The 26,374-nt window shown below is 38.1% G+C and overlaps 1 long non-coding RNA gene across 1 annotated transcript in view; it reads left to right on the top strand.

Annotated features, from left to right (window-relative positions):
* Positions 1–22,715, top strand: part of LOC128077253 (uncharacterized) — a 134,903-nt gene extending 112,188 nt beyond the window's left edge. Inside the window, exon 3 of the long non-coding RNA XR_008204900.1 lies at positions 20,747–22,715. This is a non-coding gene — a long non-coding RNA (uncharacterized LOC128077253). The remainder of the gene's footprint in view (positions 1–20,746) is intronic.
* The last annotated feature ends 3,659 nt before the right edge of the window (positions 22,716–26,374 follow it).

Here is a 26,374-nt window from a genome sequence, read left to right as displayed (position 1 = left end):
ATTTTTAGGCCAGGACAGAAACACTTCTGGCTGTTTTCAAGGCACACCCTTCTGGTCTTCAGCGATCTGTGGCTCGGGCTGAGATAAAAATGTTATTTATTTATGGCCATTTCTATGCTGTTGGTTAATAAAATGAAGTTCTAGTAATTAGGCTATGATGTCAAAATTAGATATGCATCAAGCAAAACTATTACTGTTTAAATACTTAAATGATCTTTTTGTTATTGCTTTCATTCAGTTACTCTAATACTAATACCATTTTAATAGTATTGCAATAGAAATCATCAAGATTCTTGTCTCCTGTGTTAGGGTGTAGAAAATTGTGTGATTATTATAATTAGTACTGACATTTTACAGATGAAAAAGCTGAAATACGAAGGAAAAAGTGAATTCCCTGAACTTGCAGAGTACAATGTGTTTCAAGCAGCATTAAAATCAATAGGCATCAACTTTTCAATCAGCCCATCGCAGCATACCGTAAATTGGTATTTGCACAGATTTGCATGCAAGTACAAGAGGATTTGTATCCATTACTGGCAAGACTGATACAGAAAAATGTTGGGCTTACACTGTCTGACAACAGGAGGAATTCAGGAGACCAAGAAAAGTCCAACAGGAATTGTGCTTTTGGTAGTGACATTGCATAGTTTAGTGCTTTAAAACTGCTTTGGCGAATGTTTCATAAGATGGTTTCCATCATGGTTTGGTTTGGAAGGGGAGTTGGGAGGTGTTGTTCTCAATAGTGGCCTTGAGAAGACAGTTTTTTTCTTGATTTCTTGTCCTTGAATTAAAAAGGGTATCTAATATTAAGAGTCGTCAGTGATTTAAGCTAAAGCCTGTCTCTGACCCTCCTATAGGAACTACTTGTGTTCTATGGTCTGTATGGGGGTACAGTGACTGGGATAACCAAGGTGAATTGGATGTTTTTGAATACTTCAGTATGTGCAGAAGCTTACTGCATGCCACAGAGGATCTGTATAACAGTAAATTCAGTACTGCCTTCTACAGTTTTGCTGTCATGCAGCCATAGCAGGCTTGATTTTCTTATTGTCTGTGACCTCTTTGTACTATTGGAGTAGCAAAAAGTGACTGCAGCAGTCAAAACTGCTGACTGCATAGTTTAGCTCTTGGTGTAAAGCTGGCAAAACATCTTTATATTTTGCTATGGTAGTTGCCATTATTCTGTCATTTTAGCAGTAGAAAAAAGCTGGGCATGGGGAGTGAGAGAAATCAGGAAGACTGAAGCAGATGTTTTCAGAAGTGAGGAGGGGATGGCAGATGAGAGACCTACATTTGTATTGGTGGAAAGCCAGGGCACAAGATGTTCGATCTATTCTGGGTTACACGTGACCCAAATAGCATTAAAATGAAATCCACCCTCCATGGCAGTAAATCCCCATGAAAACAAACAATTGAAAGGCACAAGTCTGGGGGTGGGGAAGAGATTATAAATAAAGCAAAAATAGTCAAGGGTGATTGATGAATCACTGATGGAGCATTGATGTGTTTGTAGTGAAATAAATATATATGTATATTTTAAGCAAAAGCACTTTTTTTCAGTCACCTTTCCCTGGGTGAGGAATGAAATATGCTGAAGAGATGGGCTTAGGGTACAAAATGGGTATTTGGGTTGTTACCCATTGCAGCGGCAGTAGCGTGCAGCAGAAAGCTGATGGGAATGGCAGTCATGCTTATAGGAGAATGAAGTTTCCTAGATAAAAATGCAGCTCTCGGTAGTTTGCCAGATGTATATATTTTTCTGCAGGAGGATCTGCTGCAAGGCAATATTTCTCATGTTTGCTGTGCTTCTAGTAAGGGCTTCCTGAAGTCTTCTATGCTAGGCAAAAATTTCTAAAAGTAGCCTGTCTTCTTGATTGCTGTTCAGCTTCCTTCCTTCCAGTCTGCTTTCAACAGAACTAAATTAAATCACATTCAAAGCCTATCCAGATTGTATTTTTCTTGTTTTTCCTGAAAGCCCAGACACCTACTGTCCTTTGGTAGAGAGAAAGAGCAGAATTAAAGTCTGTTTATGAGAAACAGAAATGTATGCCATATTTCACAAAACATTGTGCATGTCCTAATATTTAGCATTAAGTGAGCTTGGCTGGCTGACTGTAATACTTCACAGAAGTGAAGTATCCTCAAAAAACAAAGGCTGCCTCTTTAGAATAAAAAGAAGGTTTATGATGGGAACGTAAAGCGCTTCTATTTTATCCTAACATTTCTTAAAAGCACAAGAACCAGCGGGAGAAGCTTAATAACCTTGCTGTCTTTGTCAGTAACAGAAAACCTTCAAGATCATATCAGAAATGGAAGATCATGCTTGTTGACTGATTTGGAGAACAAGAGGGTCCTGTTGGTGACCTTTTTTAGATTTCTGTAATTAGTCACCACTGCAAATAGGAAGAGCAGAGTGTCAAGAATGGCTCTATGCTGCTCAGAGGAAGACTGGAAATCAAATGTTTTTTGAGGCTATAGTTTTAAAGGAAATTTATGTAGGTGTAGAGGAAAATAAAAAGCAATCTTGAAGAAATAAGTCAGAAATGAATACACATGCATTTATAAAATATGAGCATCTGTAAAAAGATCTACATTATGAAAGAAAGAGGTAAAAGACAAAATTATTGTTACAGAGTCAGGGATTAAAGTTGAGTTAATCACGTTCCTGTCTATTGCTTTGGATGCAGCTCTGTAGGTTCCGATCTAGGCTGGTACTTCCTCCTCTGCCCTGTGATAAACGCAGTGCGTTCCTTTGAGATGCACTGAAAGATAAAGCCTCTGGATGATAATTAGGAGTAGGTCATGAAATAAATTCTAATCTAACATGTTGCAATTGTTCACTATAGCTGATTACATTATTGGGAGTGTAAACATAATTTCTTCTTTATAGCAGGAAACTTAATCATTAGGAAAAAATAGTGCAGCAGTGCTGATGCACTTAGGCACATTATTGTGTGCATGGTGGTTGTGACCCAGCATTCCTGTTGGAATGCTTTTTCTGTTGTATTGCTACAATTCTTTCAATGCTCTTTTCTTTTGGCTTTTTTTTTTTTTTTTTCCATTCCTTTCTGCAACAGTGTAGCAACCTCTTGGAAAATTCTCAGTTAAAGTAAAGAAGAAACCTTATCTCAAGAAACTTTTTTGTCTTTTCCAGTCTTCGATATTGAGGATCTCCTCTCATTGGGAGCGTTTGTCTAGAGAAGTAGGAACCGTTTGGCTGGGTCCTGTAGGAAACTTTGATGTACTAAAGGAGACTGGGTAGATTACAACCATGTAAATTGAAGAATTTTATTTCTGTCCTGGTTCCACAGGCACTGCGCTGTTCACGTAGTACTCACATACATCTGGAATTACTTCATCCGAAATGTTCACATTCTAACTGAAGCCTCTGATGTAGACCAAGACCAGGCTGGAATCTGGAAATGTAGGTGACTTTTAATAACATAACTGTTAGGAATCTCAGAACATGCCTTCTCCTTGAGGGATCTCCATGTTATTGAGTTGACTTTTCCTTTTGAAGTCTAAGGGCTACAACATCCAAGGCCTAAACTACTTTGTGATTGAAGTTTGGTTTTTTTTTTTTTAATTTCTATTAAAACCTTTTGACAATGTTGCTTCTAAAATTGTATTTTCACTCTATTGCTGCCACTGGAACAGGCTGCCCAGGGAGGTTGTGGAGTCTCCTTCTCTGGAGATGTTCAAGACCTGCCTGGATGCCTACTTGTGCGACCTGGTGTAGGGAACCTGCTTTGACAGCGGAGGTTGGACTCGATCTCTGGAGATCCCTTCCAACCCCTACAATTCTGTGATTGTGATTTTTCAGCCACTCTAGACTTAAAGGGATGAGCATGTTCTTCTAAGAGGAGAGCTATAACTAGAGGGTAAACTCATCAGCCTTATGCATATGCACCTTGCTCAATACAGTAATTGATTCATTTCATCAGATTACCCCGGTGATGTAGGTGTGAGGGGAATGGAACTTTTGACATCCTTTTTTACTTTCATATTCAGTGAATTCATTTCTACGTCCTTTTAAGAACAAATGAATTCACAACCAACTGAGCATCTACTTTTGCTGTGTTCTCTTTCTGTGCTATCTGAAATTTTCTGTAATCCAAGATATAAAGTTTGAGTAACACAAGCACGAATGTGACTGAATAATAAGTTAATAAATGTGCGGGAAGATAATAGATATTTAAATTAAGGGGACAAATCTGCATATGAAACTGTTTAGTATGAAGATTAAAGCATTTATTAAGACGAGACAAGCAAGAACTCCTCATTAGAGGATGGCTGTAATTGGAGTGGCAGTGTAAGAAAGGCAAAGTGACTTTTGAACCTCAGCTTTTCTATTGTTGCTTTTGAGGGTAAAATGAAATTTGTCAGGAAACCTACAAGAAATCTCATTCCCTTGTTTACTGCTATATCGTCAAGGTAATAGAACAAAATACGTTAAAACAAAAAGACATCTAAGAAATCTTGTGAACAGGAATAGTCTGGGATAAGTAGAAAAGCTTCTTCTGTGTCAAATCAAGCCTTAGAGCACAATAATACTCTTTTATGTGTTGTCTTCATTAACAACTATTCTATATCCTATTTAACAAGTATTTTTATGAGTGGCGGAACGTAGCATGCTTCATTTTCTCTCCAATGCCATCTGTTGAGTGGAATTTCTAATCATGGCTGAATCTGCTCTGCAAACACTTATTTCAGCGTTAATCGGGATCTCTCCTCAATCATGCCATACCATGTATTTTAACAAAGCTGGGAGCTGAATATCTTCGTTACTTCTACCTCTGTCAAATGGGGCTGACCTTGACCTGAGAATGGATGGGGAGGTAGGTGTTATTTGGAGGATTTTAAGATGGAGGAAGGTGGGAATTCAGAAACATAGTTTACTAAGAGAGGAAGGGATCTGTAACTGGGATTAGTTACTTCTATAATATGTTTGCACTGATTTCTAGAAATACTGTATTTGTGGACAATCAGGCAATAATGCTAAATGACTGAACCTTGTTCAAGGTGCTTAATTAGATCTAGTGAGCTGGTCACATCTCTGCACACTACAGCACTTGCTCTGGTGTTAGTAACAAGTGCTTACACTCAGTGTATATGTGGTGCTGGGCATCTGTCAGTCTTTCCACAGAGCAAATTTCTGCCTTTACCCAGAAAAGCGTCCCTGCTGAGAGTCTGATTCAGTTCTCATATGTAGCAATGTAATTCTGTTAGCTCAGCTGCAGTGGGGTTAATCCTCATTTCCAAGAGCATCAGTGAGTGCAGAAGACAGTGTTCTGTTCCTTATTTGAAAAATGTAATTACTCTCTGTGTAGAGAGATTGATCAGATCCTCCAGTCGTCGAGGGAAAGCCACCCACTGATTTCTGTAGTCTTTAGGGCCCTTATTAGAGATTTCCATTTCATTTTGAGTTACAAATAAATATCCTTAACAGTGGTGATCAAGCAGTGCTAGTCCTGTTTAGGAGATGAATTAATCAGGGAAGAGCAATGAAAGCTTGTAGGAGAGGTATTGTAGTCTAAAGGATAGAAAGGATATAGTGTTGTTTCCTTAACAGCAGTAGTTATTTCAGTGAACGGTACTTTCATCACCAAACGGCAAACCCTATCTAGCTGTCTCCTAAAAGTTGGCTGTCACAAAAATACTGATAATACCTTGAGCAGGTACAAAAACACTGTCATTAAGGTCAAGGATCACAGCATTCTCTTTGGCAGGGAAATTTCCATCATGTGAATATGTCTCCATTATGATAAAATAAGGAAGTAAACTACAAGGAGGTCATTGACTGCAAGAAGCAATTTTCAAGCTCTTATTGCTTCTGATACTCTACAGTGTAATTCACAAACAAAAGCATAAATCAACAGCAACCTGTTCCAGCAGGTTACTGGAGAATCAGGAGAGATGAAGCCACATAAGACAGGATATTAAATTGCCATGACCAATTTCCTGTAATTGTTCTTTAAAGAAAGCAGAACACTTCTTTTTTACAATTACAAATATATTTTGCAAAACCGTGCATATTTTAGTAGTGTTTCAGAGCAGCTGATATAATAAGTCTGTCTGCTGTGAAAATAGGAACAAGCAAACAAACAAATGCAAGCATTCATATATATTCTCCTGCCACGCTACTGAATTTTCCTATCACATGCATGGCTGCTCCCTGCTCTGGCACTTAGCTTATCACAACATTTGTAAAGCACTTCTGGGCCCAGAAACAAGTATTTTCGAGAAAACTACTTGGAGGTTGACGTGTCTTATAAATACAATCCATTTTCTTTCATTTCTTGAGAACTATGCTCAGCTGTAACAATTCTGCAGATTCAGCGATGGGAGCATTTAGGAACTGCAGGGGTTTGTTTACCAGCATCTCTCAAAGGGTGTAAACAGTGCAGTGAATATCTCAGTGCTTCTTCAGTGTGCCGTGCTGCTTTTGGTCCTCACACACATCTGTGGCTGAGGCTAATCCTCAGCTTAATTCTAGCTGTAGGCGTTCCTGTTTCTAGCTGTAGATGTACCTTTCATTGCAGGGGAGCTGTACTACATGCCCTTTCATGGACCCTTCCAACACGAGTGATTCTATGATTAACACTGAATGTAATGGTAGAATCGTGATACTCAGAATTTTGTTTTTATTTTTAGTTTGGTTTCAGTTGTGTTTTATTTTACTTGTTTCTGTCTTTTTGTTTTGAGGATTTTTGTTTCTTTGTTGTTGTTTTTTTGGATCAAGTTGCAACTCTCTTGTTACTAGCAACTTCATGTTTTTGAAATACATGTTTTTAATAACTCCTTTTGTTATATCTCTCTATGCCTGACATTCTAAAAAGCAGTTCAGTATCTCCTTCTTGTGAACAGCATCCTATAAAAGGTAGATATTGTCACAAAAGGCCGTATTTCCAAATGGTCTTGCTATTTTCTTGTTCTGTGCTATCTTTCAGTTCATTATATTTAGAAAATGATTTTTTTTTCCTTAAAAGCTAGGTCTATAATTTGCTTAGCTTAAGTAATGCTGAGAACTAATGAAATTAAAGTTTTCCTTGTTATCGTCCTACAATACCATAGACTCTGTCTGTCATTTGGCAGCATGTTGCCACTAATGGAAGTGTTGAAGTTTGTGCTGTGGTGAAGCTTCTCACATCATTAAGGAATATATATTTTTAGGGGTGCGTATGTATAGTAAATTTGTTAATTACTGTTGATATCTCAGCAATATAATTTCTGCATTCCATTTGAAATACTCAAACTGTGAGCATGGAAATTCAGCATGAATTTTGCCTTTCAGCTGATACAATAAATGATTTGTAATTGAATAAATTATTTGATAATTTGTTAAAGTCTAGCATTGGAGAAAACTTCTTTTAAAAAGCATGAAAACGTGCTAATGTGAAAAGCCAAAGATTGCAGAGGAAAAAACAAAAAGCAATATCAAAGCAATCTTGTGTGAACTGAAAGGTTCAGTATAGTTTTTGTAAATGAATTTCAGCCCTTTGCAGTGGGCATACCCTATAGAAATGGTGCTGCACACAGTGGTTGCCCATAGGCTGAAATCTGTCTCAGGAAGGTATGCTGATGTCAAATGAGTTGTTAATGAAGGATATAAGATGTTTTAGAGATAAAGCAAAAAACAACCTGAAACAACTTGCTACTTAGTACCAGATGCATTACAGTCCTACTGTATGCACGTCTTTTGACGTGGGAGATAGGAAAATGATGAGGGCATGGGACTTCATTCCATGCTAGTGCTGCTTTCCTTCTATGTGGTCTGTTTATATTTTACTCTTCCCACGTGGCACTTGTGTTTTCTTCATCTGCTTGAATCAAAATTTAAATTACAATTAAATTCTGAAATTACTTTTCATGCACCCAAAGTGAAGCAGGAGCAGCTTTACCATACTGTATCCTCATGGCACTTGCTATTACATGTAGTTGTGCTCAAATAAGCAAATTGAAAGGAAATAGATGTTTTTCACATTTGGAAGTCTTGCTTTCACCACAAAACCAAAATTTGTTCAATTTGTTGGGAAAGATTTGAGAAGAAGCGGAGACTTTTCTTTTTCAGTGTATCTTACCATAGGAACGTAGCCCAGAACACTTCACTTGTGAAATTGGAGTTCACAGTGTATCTTATATCAGCAACGTTCTGCAAGCGATTTTGTTGTTTGACCAGGACAGGAAAACTGCTAAAGAAGTTTCACACAAGATATTCTATGCTTTTGTAAGATGAGGTTGTAAAAGAGGAGCTTCTGGAGAATATACAACCCGTTTTATTTAAAGCAGACTTAAACTCAGTCATCTGTGTAACGTCTGGATAAAACTTTTCTAAATAATAGATGGTGAAACACAGGACTAGCAGAAATTAACAGGCAAACAGAGCTCTAAAGGAAAGAAGTTGACCACAAACAGTTTTTTCTTAAGAACGCATCCATTTAAATTTTGGAAATAATCTTTAGTTGAGATATGCTTTAACCTGTCTCTTATCTCTGTGTATTTTAATGTTTTGCTATGATATTCAGACCTTCTTAAAACTGTCACCTCTTGCTAAATGAGGTAAAGCTGTTTTACTGCTTTATAAAGTAGGGGAAAAAATGTATTAAAGCCACTGGCTGCCATATAAAAACTCCATGCCAAATCAGTGCTTTTGCTGCGGGTCGAAGCAAGATGCACTTTACTGATGTAGAAGTTATATTTCCTGAGTAGTTTTGAAATTGTATTTTCTTGTATATAAATGAAAGGACATTGCCAGCAGGACCCCTGTTTTTAGACAAGAATCCCTTCTTATAAATTATCCCTAGTCTGCATAGTAATGAGGCCATTTATATGGAAATAGATGCTCTACTCTTCTTTTGCTGGCTCTCAAGCAATTCATGAACTGCGTTTCACATTATGAGAAGTGCTTCATGAATCAGATGAAAAGCCAGATTTAGACACTGGTAATTTCCAGCTCCCATTGATAAATATTGCTCCAAACATGAAATTGGTGAAGGAGCCAAGAGGTGCAAGACAGAGGAGGTGTAAGTGATAATAATGTCAGTAGAATGAAAAGCTATTGCAGATAATGGTCTCTTCTTCCTTGGCTGATAAATGCGGAAGGACGGTGGAGAGATTTATCAAAAGATAAGCAATGAGCCTAACTGAAGGTGTTTATTTTCACAGAGGGAGATGCCTTTTATCTTCAGATGATGATGATGTATTAGTGACTTATGAATTAAACTCAATAATGTCTCCCAGTGCATTAGCAGGGCAGGTACTTACCCAACTAGGAATGCTACTCATTCTAATTTATTTAGATAATGAAGATTGCTGAGAGACAGGCAACACACTATTCACAGAAATATAGTTGAAGGGGGAATTGCTAGCATGGGAGCACAGAGAGGAAGCTGACAGATTTTAGGAGCTAGCAGCTCCTAGGAACTTTCTAAGCAAACGCAAGAAACTTCAGACAGAAATAGCAGTATATTAGTGTTAGCGCCAGTGAATAGCAATGATTGCAACAAAGTTATGCTAAAACTTAGCATGCATAAATTCATTTGACCTTCACCATGTGGGAAGTGAAAGTAAATGAAGGCTGGAAGCTGGGTAGAGGTGTCCCTGAGCGATAAGTCTGTAAATAAGTAATTTGAAACTAATTTCTGGTAAAGGTGATTCTGAAGTAGGAATTTGCAGCATTGAATTGTCACTTCACAACTTTGAATATCATAACCTCTTCAGGTAATTTCTGTCATCGCATACTGAAAGTTATGAGTCATGTGTAACTTCTCATAGAACAAAAGAATGGCATTAGATATACCTGCATGTTGTCAACTTTTGTCATTTTGAATTGCAAAGCGTTGCTTATGGTTCTTAAAATCGTTTTTCTCGGAGTCTTGTAAATTATTAAAAATGAATTTATTCATTGAAAGGAACACGTTTGGAAAGCAGATCAGTGAGGGTAAAAAGAAGCAAAGATCACATTTTAAATCTCAACACTGTAATGAAGACTGGTTCTTCTGAGTACAGAATTACAGTGTATTATAATGTTTGTCTTGTAAGAACTTCGATATTTTTTAAATTCTTGGATAAGTGGAGACCTAATTGGGGGGGTGGGGAGGGTTTAAGGGGGAGGAATGTATAGAACAAGGAGGTGGATAAGTATTTCTTGATATTTACTGGTGATGCGCCACTTGAGCTTTGAGCATTTGCATTAAAAGATATGATGGACTGACCACCTTAGTTGACTAGTTGAACAGAAATTCACCCAAACCTGGGAAGATGCAAGTCCTGCTACCTGTAGTACTGAAGGGCTCGTGAGCAAAATGGAGAAACAATTGAGGGTCACTGTGTTTCTGGGGTAGGCAGTCAGATGTTTGAACCATTGGGGTTTACTTTTATTTCCTCATAAATGAAGGAATGAAGGATATTCTGGATTTTCCTTGGCTGCTGAAGGAGTCTCATTTTCACACCAACCATTATAGGAAGACAAAGTGAGTGGAAAATTGGAGGGGAAAGGAAGCGGGGAAAAAAGAAGGAGAGATAGTTATAGTTCTCTGTCAGTAAAAAAAAATAGCAAGACATTTTTTGGAGGCCCAGTTCCAATTGTAGAAGAATGCTTGCTACCTTCTCTTAGTGATGCAACGTAATCCCTCAAAGACAGTATGGACAAGTGTTGATTTAGCAGGCAGACTTATTGGACTTGAAGTGAAGGAGAGGAAAGCTTTACAAATGCCTCCATTAAAAATAGTGGGTAAAATTGTAACAAATTCAGTGAATGCTTAAGGATGTGAAATGGGGCTTTATATCTCAGGGGGCATTCCCCAGTCATACTTTGCTCTCCTTATTTTCTGTGGATCTAGGGATTTGTGTATGAAGATACGAATATTTTAAGCAGCTTAGAACAGAACATACTTGTCTTCGTCAAAGTATCAGTTGTCTTAAAAATGCTGTATTCTAGATCAGATTTGTATTTTCTACAGAGGTTTATGTGTGCACGTGTGTACCACTGTCGCTGTATACAGAGATCTGTCAAAGATGTTCACCTTGAACTTTGTACACTTGGTTATTATTACATCAGGATGAAATATTGGACAACATTTAAAAAAAAAGGGAAAAGGAAAATGCAAAGGCAAGAAGAAAAATTGAATGAAAGTGGAGATTTTTCTACTTAAGCCAGCTCTCTCTATGCTTGATGTCTCTGCTTTCTTCTCAAGAAAATGTGATTCAGTATGGAGTGCGGAGAAAAGATGCTTTGAAGAGTCTTTACAAATTGGCAGTACATTTATTTATTCACATTTCACCCTGACACATTACATATCATCATGAGGCTCCCCAGGCTACACATAAAAAGAAGAACAGCCATAAATCAAGCGGGAGGCAGCTCTTCATTTCTTCCACTGATTTTCAGGGTGTTTTTTTTTTTTTTCTTTCACTAACACACAGAGTTCCCTTATTACTCACAGAGGGAATACCATACTTCATGCCACTGTCACCCTTTTTATCTGATAGTAATGGTAATAAAAATAATTTTCATGGCATGTGTATTTTAAGGCAGGATCTAATCCTGTGCAGATACAAATACATTATTTTGGAGGTATTTACCTAATCTCTTGAGAATGTTGTTCTTTCTAGCCGAGAACTAGTTGATCTTCAGCTATTCTGTGAGCCTCTAAGACGAAAGGTTTCTAGTGAGCAACCCTTGTTTAGGTGTTTCATCATTCTGATTTTCACTGTACCTGGAAAGAAAATCTTCAAAATATGACTTATGTGTATCTTTTTTTTTTTATACTTTGTTTAAATCCAGTGAATTAAAAAAAAAAAAAAAAAAAAAAAAAAAAGTTTGATTGCAATCAGAATTGAATTCTGTATTTTCTGAGCTTTTTTTTTTTTTTTTTTTTTTTTGTTACTTCAGTCGTTTTCACAATTTCCCTGTGGGTGTTTTACCTCGTTTTAGGTTTCTCTGCTGGGACTGTCTAGACTCTTTTGATGCTCAGTGAAGCAATAAAGATGCTCTGCAGGATTTGTATAGGACCTATGTGAAGAATTTGCTCACTTGTTTAAGATTCAAGTTTACCATACAAATAGCATTGCATGAGAATGGAAGAGGCAGAAATGGCAAGAAACACTTCTTACCCTGAATCCACTGTAGTCATCTTCTGATAAAAGAAAGGCTATTCTTTCCTGAAAGGAAATCTCTTGGGACTTTTACTGGGATGTGTTTGTTCAGCAGTTTAAAAATGGTGCCAGCATAAATTTGAAACATCAGTGGAGGTGAGAATTGAATCTCACTGATATTCAGTATGGTAGAGATCATCCAAAAGCTAAGCAATAATGAACACTGTTCCTCAGTCAGGAGAGCTCTGGTCAGTATAGACTAGGATAACTCTTTTCTATTTCCAGATAATTTTAGGCACTTTTTTTGTTGTACGTCTTAGTAATTTTTCATATTGTAAGTTGTTGGTGCTATTTCTAATGTTAATGTTTCGCTTTTATTTTTTCCCATCAGTTTTTAGAAACAAAAAATGACTCTAAACATGATTTTTGGTCTGTATAGTTTAGACAGATGTCTTAGATATATTTAAATTTTGGTCAGATAACATCAGGTTGCATAAATTACATCTCTAACAAATTAAAATGTTTTATATATAGAAAATATAAAATATCCATGGATTATTAAATAGTGCAATAGTTAGGATTTTGGTTTTCCAGCCAATAAAATGCACCTACTTCAGTTAATGATCAAGAGAGACTTTATCTTTGGGTTATATCCAATGCCACTTCTCTTTTCCCTTTTTATCTCTTTTGATATCATGGTTGAGTTATTAATTGAAAGGAGGTTGAAATAGTGGGTAACATCTTCTGTTTTGGCTGGTTAGGCTGATGAACAACCTAATAGATCTGGAAGAGGACACAAAAATCAGGGTTTTGCTTTGGATTGCAGCCTTCCTAGCTGTTAGGATCACTTCTTTTTGCAGCCCTGCAAAATCCTGGTTGTCTTGATGGTGTCTTACTTGAAAGAGTAAATGCACAACAAAAGGAATTACTAGCAGGAGGGAGAGCACTTCTCTCAGCAGCTTCTTGTACCCTCCTTAACTGGAGGAAGGCTGCTGATTCTCACACCGATTCTGCTCAAAGGTTCTTGGTGAGCTACGACCGAGTTGTAAGACAGTGTTAACTGTTAAAGAACAAACGTCAAGGAAATGGATGTCTGCATTTTATGGCAGGAGCATTATGCTTGGTGAGGTGAAGAGAGTACAGGAAGCCTTGAATGAGACTTATTCTTAGAACTATTCCAGTTTGAATTCAAAGCTATCTGGTAGGACATCTTGAGAATGTACCTTTTTCTACAGTGCTGTTCCCTCAGCTGAAGAGGGGATAGCTTTAGTCTGAAATATGTTTTATATATATGTACATATATATATAAAACTTAAGTAATATCCGTACATAATTTAATAATAAAAGTGTAAATTATTCCTTTATATATGTATATGTATATATATTCATATAAATTGAAACTATACCAGAGTACTGGCTTTCAATTGTGATTGCTCTGAAAATATATTTTGTGCAGTGTGCAATTCCTTGTTTCTGTGCCCAGAGCATTACAAAGCGTTATCCCACTATGCTCCAAAGAGTAACTTGTAGCTGTTCTATTTAATTATCGCCTTATGTAAACCTGCCAGGGGTGACCTTGGGCTTCTGGAACCAAGTATCAGCATGTTGATGCTTTATAACATTTCTGCTTTCCTAATAGCATTATAGAAGGTATGTATCTTCTACTTGTGGAAGCTAGCAGTATTCAAAGAAGTAGATGTAGAAAACCTGAAGCCTATGCAGAAGGGGTGAATCCATCTCTGTAAAGCCTCGGGAAATAAGTGCTGATTTCACTTAATGGTTTTAAGGCTGCTTTATTTCTAGATCCTTTGAGTCAGAGCTGTTATCGTCTCATGCTTGTGTTGTTAAAAGAAATAGTGATGAACTTTATAAAGTAGAAAAGCTGTCTAGATGGAGTTCAGACCAGTTTTGCTGGAGGATGCCTTCTGGAAACCCCATTACATTCTGTCACATCATCCAGTTGCTGTCCTTATGCTACGTCAGGTCCCAGCAGTTTTACTTATCATCTCCATTATTATGCATAGCTCTCCAGTGGTCTCATTTGAAAAGCTGTAAGATTTTAATCATAGCAGTTATGCTAAATGTTTTATGTTCAGTTAAAAACAAAGCATTCCTATTCCTCTCTCCAAATACTTTGAAGTAAGTTTAACATTTTCAAGAATACTGTAATTTCACATGGTAACAATAGGAGAACTTGTTTTGTGATAAATATGTTGTTTCTTGGGACCAATGTTGGTATAAAAATGATTAAAATATTTCAAAATGACAGGATCAGATCCCAATTATTGTTTCGTTTCACCAACTCCTAAACTTATGTGTTGAAGCTGTAAATGTGATAATGGTCTCACAATTTTTAGGCAGAAAATATATGCATTATATGTATTGTTCTCTACTAAGTGTCCATCACAATACCAAATGGGAAAAAAAAAAGGTTGCCTACTCTTTGTATACATTATGTTTTCCTATTATCTTGAAAATACCTTTTAAGCAAACCACTGCTTATCGATGATTATGTCTCATCTTCCCATACGCTCTGACATTAATGAGATAATCTGGTACTATTTCTACCACTTAAAAGCCTATAAAATGGTATGTTTCTTCACAGTCTGTGGTCTGCTGTGATGGAATGCAGAAGTAATAGCTGACTAATTTCACTCATTTTGCAGTGGCATACTGTGGTCCATATTGATCATTAACCACTGCAGATGTCAGCCCAGAAGTGAAATTTTCATGGTCTTAGAGCTGTTGCAGGAAAGGGGGATCTTTCACATGTTTGGTGTTGCATTAGACCCGTTTCTCATCAGTGAGAATGATGAGCTTCTGGCAGTGAACGTGCAATAAAATACTGCAGCAAGCAGTGCTGATCCTTTACAATGTTAAGAGAGATTTGGCAGGACTTTAGGGCCAAGTATGAAGTGGGTTACATGACTGAATAGCGTAAGAAAAAGTTTAATCTTCTTTTATCTCTTTCCCAGTAAACTTAGTGCAAATAAGTTGTTGTTCAGCAATGAGACTTTATTTAGTGCCATGATGTGTACACATGCAAGTGGAAGCAAACCGGCCTGCGTGGGAGCATTGAACATCCTAGGAGTAAAGTGCTATGGCAAAAGACACAGTAATTAGGCTTCCACCTTTTTTTATATTTTTCCTTCATTTCTTTTCCATTCTACACTCAGTTCCAGTGGGCAGGATTAGTTTTTCAATGAACTGTATTTTAGAGGAAAATTGTCACTAAATTTAGTTCAATAACTGTACAGGTATAGGAGGAAATTGTGCTTGAACATGTGAAGAAAATTCCCATTTATTTGCGCTTGCTTTTTGTGGCTAAGCTTAGCCTTTACAAACTGACTGTCATTCCTTTATATAATCGTGGTTGGATCTGGCTTGCTGTTTTCTCTCTATCAGCATTTGCCAACATGACTGCTGTGCAGCTGACAGTGAAAAAATCAGTTTATTGATGTGGATTCAAATTCTAAATTTCAGGCACGCTTATACTACATTTTTTTCCTTCCTACACCAGATTCTCTTTACAGAGGAATCATAATTCTGTGAAGAGATTATACGTTTGCAGAGACTTATGTTTGGATACCTCACACAGAAAATCTCCCGTTTTCTCAAAATTCGTGTGTCAAAGTATTGCTGAGAGTGAACCATTTCGGTGGCTGCTTCTTGAGATCAATTAGCCCAGTAGTACTCTGCAGTTGGATTTGCTTTAAAGATGTGATTAAGATAATTTGTTCTTCAATTTTATCATATAAAAGTTTCTTATTCAATCAAATGGCAGAAACAACGTTATATGAATAAAATAATTGTCAGTAAGTTATCAAAAAGTGAGTTAGCGAATGATTTAAATTACATAAAGGTTGAAAAATAGTACTAATCCAAGTTATTAGCCATTATTTAAAAGCAGCAGATATCAATATAATCAAATTATCAGGTGATGTTTAATTTTGTTTATCCCTACCTGTCATAAAGAAGTAGTGCATGAAAAATAACGAATACAACAGCCCAGGCACGCAACAGGGGAAATGCATCTTCCAGAAGCTATTACCAGGACAGACCCCTGAAGCAACAAGATGGTTTTCCTTTAATTGAATTCCACTCCCAATCTGGTTGGTGTTTTGAACTGCTATTTAAGAGGCTTGTCTCCAGGGAAACAAGATTTATGTGGGCCTGAGAGACTCTGACTGACAAATTAACGTGTGGCTGTAGTCAGAAAAGTGACTCTGGAAAAATGACATTGTGGGCTTCAGTGTTTTTCTTTCTCTGGGACTTCCAGATCAAATTTGCTCAGCTGACAAGTCAATCAGTGCTTTCCTAACTGCCAGCATTTCAGCTCAGCGTGGGAACTGAAAATCAAGCTGTGATATTTCTTCCTCTTATTTCATTGCTCGTGATGCCAGCCATCAAAATCGAGCTGGCATTATTGCGTACAATCTGCAAGCCGAGATCCAGCTCCATCTCCCACAGCAGAAGTGCTCTGCAGTGCTATCAGCAGAGAGTTAATTGCAAATGCTAGGCCTGGGTGCCTGGAGAGAGCAGCTCCCCAGCACTCGTCGGTTGAGCCTCAGTGGGTATTTTGGTCTTATTTCATTAGCCTCACTTTGCCTATTTTTAAACAGGGAAATAATGCCCTATTCTGTGTGGGCCTTGTACCTGCAGGCTGTATATAGCATCCACCAGACAAATTGAGAAGCTGTGAGCACAGTTAGTGGTTAGTTGTTTAATCTGCCTTCCCTTGTTTATATTAATCTTTGGTTAGAATATTCACTGTTTTCATTCTGGGACTAAAACTTCACGGAAGTTCCTGACTTAGAGCAGGGCAAATGTGCGAGGTCCTTATTGGCAGAAAATGTAGCTAGTTATTCTCAAACAAGTTTTTCTTCTCTTTCTACTTCTTTGATCTCTTTTGCATACTGTTATGGAGTAAAGGTGGAAAGTAATCAGCAATGAAGAAAATAAAAATGTGGGTAGAGCAGGAATCTGCTGTGAAACTTATCCAGATTGTTGATTAGAGGATATAGACGTGCCCTCTGAGAATAAGCACCGTTTCATAAGCTAAAAAGGAAACTTGCATGGACTGGGTTTGGTCATGAGTGTGTTGGAGATGCAGCGGAGGGACAAGCTGAAGGAGAACAATTAATGTGTTGTTGTAGGGAGATCCCCCTCACGGTGCTTCATGGAGCTACATGCTGCTGCAATGTCTGACCCCTGCCTAGAACTGCTTTGAGGTCTCTGGTCCAGCTGGTGGCTGCAAGGCTGGGTCAGCCCACAGAACGCTTCTATCTCACATAAATTCTTTTTTCAAATTATCTTACTTCATCTTCTTAGGTTCTTTGTTTTGTTTGTTTTTTTTTTAATAAAAGAAATTAGGCTTCGTATGGGTGCTGTAGCATTCTGCTGCATTTCTTATCCAGTACTGGGCCAGAGAATCAATATCTCATACTGAATTGATATTAGACTTTGTCTTGATTTTCTGCAAAAAGAACTTAAAGATGTGTTGGGAGGCTTATCCTCCATCTTGTTAGCAGGTCACATGGTCCCTTACGGACCAGCGGAGCTGAGCTCTCTCTTCTCTTATGCAGTGGGAAATGCTGATATTTTTCACTGAATACCTGTGCAGTTGCAGTTCTGTTCTGGAAAATATGTTATGCATTTAACATCAGCAGTCTTTTTAATGCTCAAATTGGATGAAACTTAATTGCGCTCGACCGTTTCATACCAGAAAGCGTGTTTCTGTAAAAGTCATCAAAATCAGTTGGCTTTTTTTGTTACATTGAAACCACTAGTGCCGTGTTAACGACAGCAATCGTGTTTCATCTTTGCCAGTTTTGTAATCCAGTAGAATAAACCCCCCTTTTCACACTATTTTTTCTATACGCTATTGTCAGACATTTTATATTTCAAATTTATTTACGTAAGTATATCATTATTCCTAAATAATCCTTTTTCCAGATGACTGCTGCACTAAAATTTCCTCTAATTATTACTTTTGACATCAATACTTCATTGAATTGGCTGTTTCCAATTTAATTATACTTGCTTCATTGTCTAGGTCACCTTTTAAACAAAATTTGTATCAGTATGAAATTGCTGGTATTACTGAATTGGGTTGTGATGTTTTTATTCTCGTGAAGGTAATTTTTCATTTATGTTTGGGAAAGCTAAATGGGTGTTGATTTATTGAAAGAATTCAGGGATTTATTATTATGGCTAGTAAAAAAAAAAAAAGATATAAATAATATTTGCTTATTTAGTTTTCAGAAACGTATGGGATACATTATTTTAATGAAGTAATCCTTAGCGTAATTACTATTTGTTCCAGAAGGTGAAAAGATGAAGTCATATTTACTTATTTTTTCCACTTCTGAGAGATGCAATCCATTAGGACTTCTTAGGAATGAGCTAAATCCTGGGTCTTTGCTCTGAGGACTGGAAGGCAGTGGGCACTGCTCCAGCCTGTGTCTAAGCCCCCAGGCAATCCTGCTGGACTCTGATGAAAATAATTACATGCACAGTTGTTTTAGGATTAGGCTGTAAGCTCAGATTTGGCGCAACAAAAATAGCGGCCATAAATAAGCAAACCGAAATGTAGGAGGCAGGTTCGCTAATAGAACAGATATAATCGCGGTGACAAAATAAATGATAACTATAATAAGACCATGCTGGCATTTCAGACTACGCAGAAACATCTCCGTGGTCTCATTATCCTTTCCAGCTGAGATGTTTCTAATAAGATTGTTTTGAGGATAATATTAACTATATTGTATTAACAGAGCCCACGTTAAGCTGTTCACCTTACTACTCACAGTTCTTCTACAAAATGTTTTTTCATTTGTAGTAGGTGCCTTACTGCTGGCAGGGCTATGGTACAAAATCTCCTCTATTGTGTGTGGTGCCCCTTAGGTGTGAGCAAGTGAATACTAATGGCATCAGAGAAACGATGACCCAGTAGTGACCGTCCTTGAGCACAGCTGAACTTGAGAAGCAACAGAGCCCACCCTTCAGGCTTGCTTTCACCACTTGTTGCCATTATTCACGCACCAGAAGAGTGTGAGCCTGAGCCAAATCTGTATCCATCAGGATAGTTAGAGCATTCCACAGTTTCCACACACATACCAACTTGTAGTTGCCAGTGCTATTAAAAAAGAAGTAGCCATTAGTGGTAGTGCCCACTTGATCTTAAATACTGCTGTGCGTACAGTGAGCTGGGAAAAGACATTTTTCTTCTGGAGCTGTTTACCATGCCAGAGAGATGAATGTGGGGTTATTGAGCGAGGAACTCAGCAATATTTATCATGCTGAATTTGAAGAGTAGAGATATTGGGAAAATCTCCATGTGTTTCACGAGAGACTTTGATGTTTTATAAATGACAGCAGCCATGCCTTTGAAAAATGTCGCTTTTCTAGATATGGGACAATTAACAGGGAGGAGAAAATTTCTTTAGGGAGAAAGATGTGCAAATGAAAGAATAGCATTTATTTTACATTGATACAATTCAAACATCATAGTAAACTGTGATATGTTGTTATATCCCTAATTACATCTTATAGTAAACACTTTTTTATTACCTTGATTTCTTTGTTCTAATTTCTTCTGTAGGTACAGGCTATATTCCAACTGACCTTAAATATTTCCATGTTGCCAGCAGCTGCTGAGTTCTAGGGTACATTTTGGAACTATGTATGTCAATGTCATCCCAGCAGAAATGAATGTGTTACGCATTATAAACCATCTGCTTTGTGCAACATCTACACATATTTTACACTAAGAATTTAGGGAGAACCAAATGCCAAAATGTCCAAATCTCACGTGGACTAGAGACGGCTCCTGTCAGCCAGCCCTATTCAATATGCATCTTCTGACTTCTGCCACAGAAGAGGCTTTGTCACGATACAGAGTCCTCACGCATCAGCAGCAGTGGGCAGATATACGTTGGATTCCGTTAGGTTTGTTTGCAGCAGTGCTCTAATTCCCCGATGGAAATATTGAATAAAAACAGCCTTGAATGAATGCCTAATGTTTCCAGTCTCATGGAGAGGTTTAATAAATGAGGCCCTGCAACTTTTATTTAGTGTCTTCAGGTGGTAAATTAACTACAAGAGGGCTTCCCTATTGTTCCCTGAGAGCAGTGAAAGCACAGTGAGAATTAAAACCAAAACACTAATTTAAATCTGAGAGTGAGGGCCAGAGAGTTCAAACAGCCTATCCTCGGTGCACACTAATATCCATGCAGAGACAGAACTTCGCAGAAGTTAAATTTAGAGTATTCTTTCTAATTTATGAGCTCATTTATACTGCGTAGGTAAGTGCAATGCATTCTAAATGGTAGAAATTAATCTAGCGATTTTCTAATATGAGCTCTGTCATACAGTTGCAAACAACGTACTTACGTTGCTTCGCTTTTAAAGCATTCTTTGCAACAGAAACTAAGAGTAAAGTTTGGACTATGGTAGATAGTCTCCCTTGTCAGCAAGAGGAGCTTAGTTGCTGCGATCAGTGCTGGCTGGCAATTCAAAGCAAGAGAAGAATAATTTTACGTTTTATTCATATGAATGTGTATGATACGTGCTGACCAGGTGCAAAAACAAAGAAGTCACCTTTGCATTTCTTCTGCTTGTATTCTCACCTTCCTTTTGTTCTTGGCAGGTATGCAAAAGCAGGCTTGGAGAAGAGGATCGGCAGCTGCACGCAGAGGAGATCTAGCGTGGCCGGGTGGTGGATGGACAAACATGTAAGCATTGCCCAAAATGTACAACAGGGAAAATATACAGAGCTGTGTTAAACGATTTGCAAACCTCATTTAAGACTATCTCAGAAACAATAAAGGTCTGCTTCCCTGCTGTTTGTAGCTGGCTCCTTGCCGCTTGCACATGCACTCCTTTGGGTGCCTGTGGGTGGACTCACAGAAGAGCTCCCCACTGTAGGAATAATGGGACATATCTGTTCCCCTCAGAAATGCTGTGAAATTGAAAAGAATCCACTGATACTTAGGAATCTGGTCCCTCCATCAGAAACGGCCATATTGTCCATTGCGTCCAGGTTATTGCAAGAACCATGGTAACGCAAACATGTCTTCCAGGGAAACCAAATTAAAAAAATAACTTGACAGACAAATAATCAGAGGAGGTTGCAGATGGAACCAAAAAGGACAGGCAAGGATGGACAAAAAAAATCCACAGTTATCAAAAGAGAAATTATGCCAAAGCCTGGGACAGCCCATTTGCTCCACTTGCAGCATCTCAACGTGATTACATCTCCTCTGTTTGTCAGCACAAGGGCATGAACTATGTGAGGTTTAACATGAAGGCACTGGTGTTTGCTATGTGAAACGGCTGATGAAATACCCGGCATTAGGAAAAGCTTGTTTTATTCACTATGGTTTGCAGAGAATCCCAAGTGAGCAGTTCAGGCTGTGGCAGCTATTTGCTCCATGCAGTTTTTGCATGGTAGCAACAGCTGTTTCCAACAGCTATTTTACCAGGGCTGTATGTGGCTAAAAACCATTATTCGCTCGACAAAAGCAATGCCAGCTATGGTTTCCAAAATCTCAAGTTTAGCTAAAGCTAAATTTCATTACCATAAATGATGCAGCTGAGTATTTTTTTTTCAACCTGTGTGATTCAGATAGGCTGAAGGTTGCTACCGTGGACCTGGTTAGTTTGGAAAGTTCACACTAGAATATAGAGCTTTTCAATCCTGGGTTGCCACTCTTGTTCCATAATGACAGAAAGAATTAGCTTTGGATGGCCAGTGTGCTAACAGTGCAGGCTGAGGCATTGCAGCAGATGCTACAGGAAGATTAATGAGCCAGTGTTCATGCCACATAAACTTTCTTTAGTTTCCAGTGTTCACCAGTGGGCACCTTCAGTAGCAAACTGCAATGCTCTTGCCTTCTTTGGAGCTTTTGGGCATGGAGAGAAATCATATGTCGTGGACCCGAAACTGATTGAGAAGCATTATATAGACCCCTAATGATCTCTGTGTCTTGGAAATGGAGTTTCAGCGTTTGCAGCATAAGGAACATTTTACATGAAAATAAATTTCAGGAGAAAGAACCATGGTGAGATTTTAGTATACTGTGAGCCTGTGATTGTTGATGTAGAGTGGAGAGCAGGCAAGTTTCCTGTTTAGTTCAATATGAAGCCTGCGTGAAGATTATACCATCTCTGTGAGAGGCTCTGCATTTTTAGAATTTGGCATGCAGCATTGGAGATAGGAGAACTGTTAAATGACAGCCACAGTAACATGTTCTGTTCATAGCAGTCAGGCATCCACAAACTGAATTGATTTCTATTAAGCAGCCGTAAAAGAGCATTGGATTCAATTGAATGAAGTAAACGTGCTGTAACCTCTCTGAAGTTACTGCATTTTCCTGCAGAAGTACCTGAGGGAAGTGAAAATGTATGTAGGTTGCTCTGAAAGTAATGCCTCCTATTTACTTCTACGGTAACTATAATGGCTATAAACAGCGCAGTAACACTATATGGTAGAGCAAATTCTCAGCTAAAAAAATGCTATTTTTCAACATAATCACCAACTTTAGTCATGTATTTTTGTCAGTGTTGAACAGGAGCCTACATACCGTGCTTGTGAAAATCTGCACCAGCAGAGCTGACCCACTGTTGTCCCTGCTGAAACGCACCACCCACCATCATGCTGTGCTTACATCTGTTTATTCTCCTTAGATGTTCAGCAAGCATCAATGAATGTCAGTGGGTGCCATTTTTTCTGCGTGGAGAAATTCAGTGACACACCTTCTGTTCATATGCATTTCCGTGTCAGACACCTTTCAGTTGGACTGTCTCTCCACTGCCATCTGTTACGTGGCAACAAAATGTAACAGGATATTGGTGGGGAGGTTTAACCTCTGCTGCCGTACCATCAACATCTGTCCCTGATGTTGTGGACCAGCATAATAAAATTTAATGTGTTACTTTCGTAGGATCCACCAAATGTTTACGTTAGCTATTAGGGCACTAGCAGAATATAGACACTCAGATGAAGGTCTAGGAATCTGTCTGAATACCAGGAATCTACATCTAAGCTATTACTGAACAAAGAAACAGCAGTGGTTTGCAATAGAAGCTGAAATCCAGTGCTGTTTGCTTTCTGCCCCATCTGCATGTTGGCAGAGCTTAGGAGCTGGGCTGAATGCCTCTGGTGCTCGGTTTCACCTACTGGCCACAGCCTGTGCTCATGTTGGGCTGGTTTTCACTTAATTTTTTATTTAAAAAAAAAAGCTAAGTGTTGTTCTCCTTTTCAGGTCTGGGTCTTGCTGTGTGAACAAGCAGGTTCTTTTTATTGGTGTATTTTTTCGGTTCTTATTCAGAAATTGAGACCTGTGATGGTTTTATTGCCACTTTGCATTGCTGAATTCTATCAGGGTGGATGGATGGTAAAGTAGACTCCTTTGATTTTGCTTCTCTCATTCATTTTGGACATTTGAATATGCTGCCACTAGAAGGCCAGATTACCAGTGTTCATCATACTCTGTTTGTTTGTTTCCTGAAGAGAAGGAAAAGATATTGGAGGTTGTTACTGTATATTGTAATTCTTATTATGCCTTTATATAGGTGTAACACACTTGACTGCAGTTGAGACGCTTCTGATTTATATTGTGGAAAAGGGAGAGTCAGAATAACTGATCATGATGTTTTAAAGATGATATCTATAGCAGATGATAGTGGTCTGTGTAGCAAACTGGATAGATGCAAGATATTTAATCAGAGGAACCAATATCTCAGTTTTATTTCTTTTGAAGTTTCGAGCTTTCTTTTGTCACAGTTATGAGGGAGAAATACTGTATGCTCGCAGGAATGGAGGTAGGGAACTGAATGGTTTGTATATCACAAACACAAGTGTGCTTTGAGACTTTTCCCAAAATGATAGCAGGGGACATTATAGATGCATCTGTAACAGCTCAGAAGTGCAGTTATATGCATCCTAAATAACAGAAAATTATGGAGGTAGTAGTGCCATGATTTGATGGCCTTTTCCTGAATCAGCTCCAAACTGAAAGTACAGATGCCAGAAGAGACTGATTAGTATGAATATCAGCAATGTAACTGAGGTACCCAAAAAGTACTGAGAAACTGTCAAATAAAATCTGAATGAAATATGGCAGGATTAAAGCAGTCATTAATACTGAGAAGCTAATGCAGGAGGCATTACAGTAGGCATTACAGTGCACCTAATCATGCAGCCTGCTGCAGTTGGTAATTAGGAAGCCATGAGTAGTCTGTGTGCTGAACAGCATTATCCCAGCTCCCACATTGTGTCAAGGAGAACGCTGTTGATGTTTGATGCGTTATGAGGTAAATCAGAGAAAAACAGAGAAACTTAGGTTTTCATGGAATTTCAAGGGCTGGGGAGGTTTTTACTCCTGGAACTTAAGGGGAACGTGGTTTTCTTGCCTGGCTTCCCATGCAGGGTGTTTGGGGCTGAAACTTTGGAGACGAGAGGTGCAGTTCCTGGTCCTGCCACAAGCCTACTTAGCATCAGGCATATTTTCTTCCAGTAATCCCTAAGATTTTGTTTGTAGAAAATACTTTAAAAAAAAAGAAAAAAATGGGATTACAATATTTGTTAAGTAATTGGAGTATTGGAGGTTAGAAGTGTCACGCTGTTAGTGTGTGTGTGTGTGTACTGTGTATGCGTGCGTATTAGCAAAGTGATTCAGCTTCACGCTTTGGTGATGTACCCATCTGTTTCCCACTTCCTTCGTCAGGATACCCTTCATTTATTAGGATGAGAGGAAATTGAAGTATTTGCAGTGCTAATATTAGTTTTAAAAGTTAAATTGCTTTTAAGTGTTTCACAGAACAGATATCAAGGGAGTCTAAAGCATATATAAACCTGCTGGATATGCACCGTGATTAGTTATCACAGAAGAGTTAGAACAAACATTAACAGGAATTAAACACGGATCTAAAGATTTCTAAGTCCCAAAGGTCTGATCAATAATAAATTAATAGAATAGTTCCAAAGCGTGCACATGAATAGTTCTCAAAATTGGCTAATACACCGAAATGATCTTAAAGGGCAAACCACGTGTTTCAGATAGAAAGCAAGAGGAAAAAAAGACTCAGATGTGTTGTCAATTCTGTAATGTACTGCATGTACTTTAATATTAAAAAAAAAAAGAAAAAGAAAAAGAAAAAGAAGCCATTGTTCAATAAGCTGTAACAGAAAATGGATGAAATGCCATACATTTCACATACCTAAAAGGACTTGAAAATGCATCAGTTTTTCTCAAGCTTTTCTGGTGCCTTTGCATGGGAAAGGATGACATTTCAGTAGTCTTGAGCTTGGGAGATTTATTTCTCCATTTAACTTATCTGTTAATTAGTCGATTTTACTAACTAGCCATTATGTGACAGATGATTCCTTAAGTAAATGCAATAACAGTCATGCAAGATTGGAAATGCTTTTTGAGAAGACTTGCCAATACTGCATTTAGGGGCTTCAGAGGTTAGTGATTAGCTGATTAATATGTACATTTACGTTCAAAATGATAACAGCCAGGGATATTGAGGTGTCTGGAGTTCACTCTGTTAACAATAGGTCTTTCAAGCTAGAGAATTGCCTAAAAGGTACCTGGCTTAGCACATTGTCAATAAATGGCTATGAGGCTTTATATATTACTTGAAACAATACATATATCACACTTCAGTCAATAGTTAAGGGAAGTGAAAGAAACGGTATAATTGTTTCTAAGAAAATATTTATAACTCTGCCCAGCGTAACTGCAAAGGGAAAACCAAATTAGTTACTGTTACTTTTCTGGTTTTCAGAAGTTACTGTTGCTTTTCTGGTAGCTAAAAGTAATGTTTCAAACACCTTATGGCTTCACAGAATGAAAACTTGGATGTATTCAAATCACTGGGAATACTGTCATTACTTTTAGTACGACCAGGCTTGCACCTAGGGTTCAAGCAATAGGAGCTTAACATGCAGCAGGGAATGAAAGCATTTTACTCTTGATCTGTGAAACACATCTTGCTGGGGCAGTTTATTGCATTGTTGTAGGTTTACATTAATAAAAACAGGGTCGGATCTCTCTGCTGCTAATATTCTGATTACTGCCATTTGATCCAAAAAATATCTCTATCCATTATTGGCAGCATGGGATTTATGGCATGGCTCCCAGCAGTCATTACGATTCCACATGAAGCCCCTTGATACGAGGACAGATATCACAGCTATCCCTGCAGCACTAATGGGGTTTGTTTCTAATCTCTGATACTTGAAAGCCGGGAGAGCGTGTTCAGGAAC

The sequence above is a fragment of the Tympanuchus pallidicinctus genome, unplaced genomic scaffold (genome assembly GCF_026119805.1).
Source record: "Tympanuchus pallidicinctus isolate F22 unplaced genomic scaffold, pur_lepc_1.0 scaffold15, whole genome shotgun sequence".
NCBI lineage: Eukaryota > Metazoa > Chordata > Aves > Galliformes > Phasianidae > Tympanuchus > Tympanuchus pallidicinctus.
The sequence above is the reverse complement of the archived record's forward strand: the minus strand, read 5'-3'. Positions and strand labels throughout refer to the sequence as shown.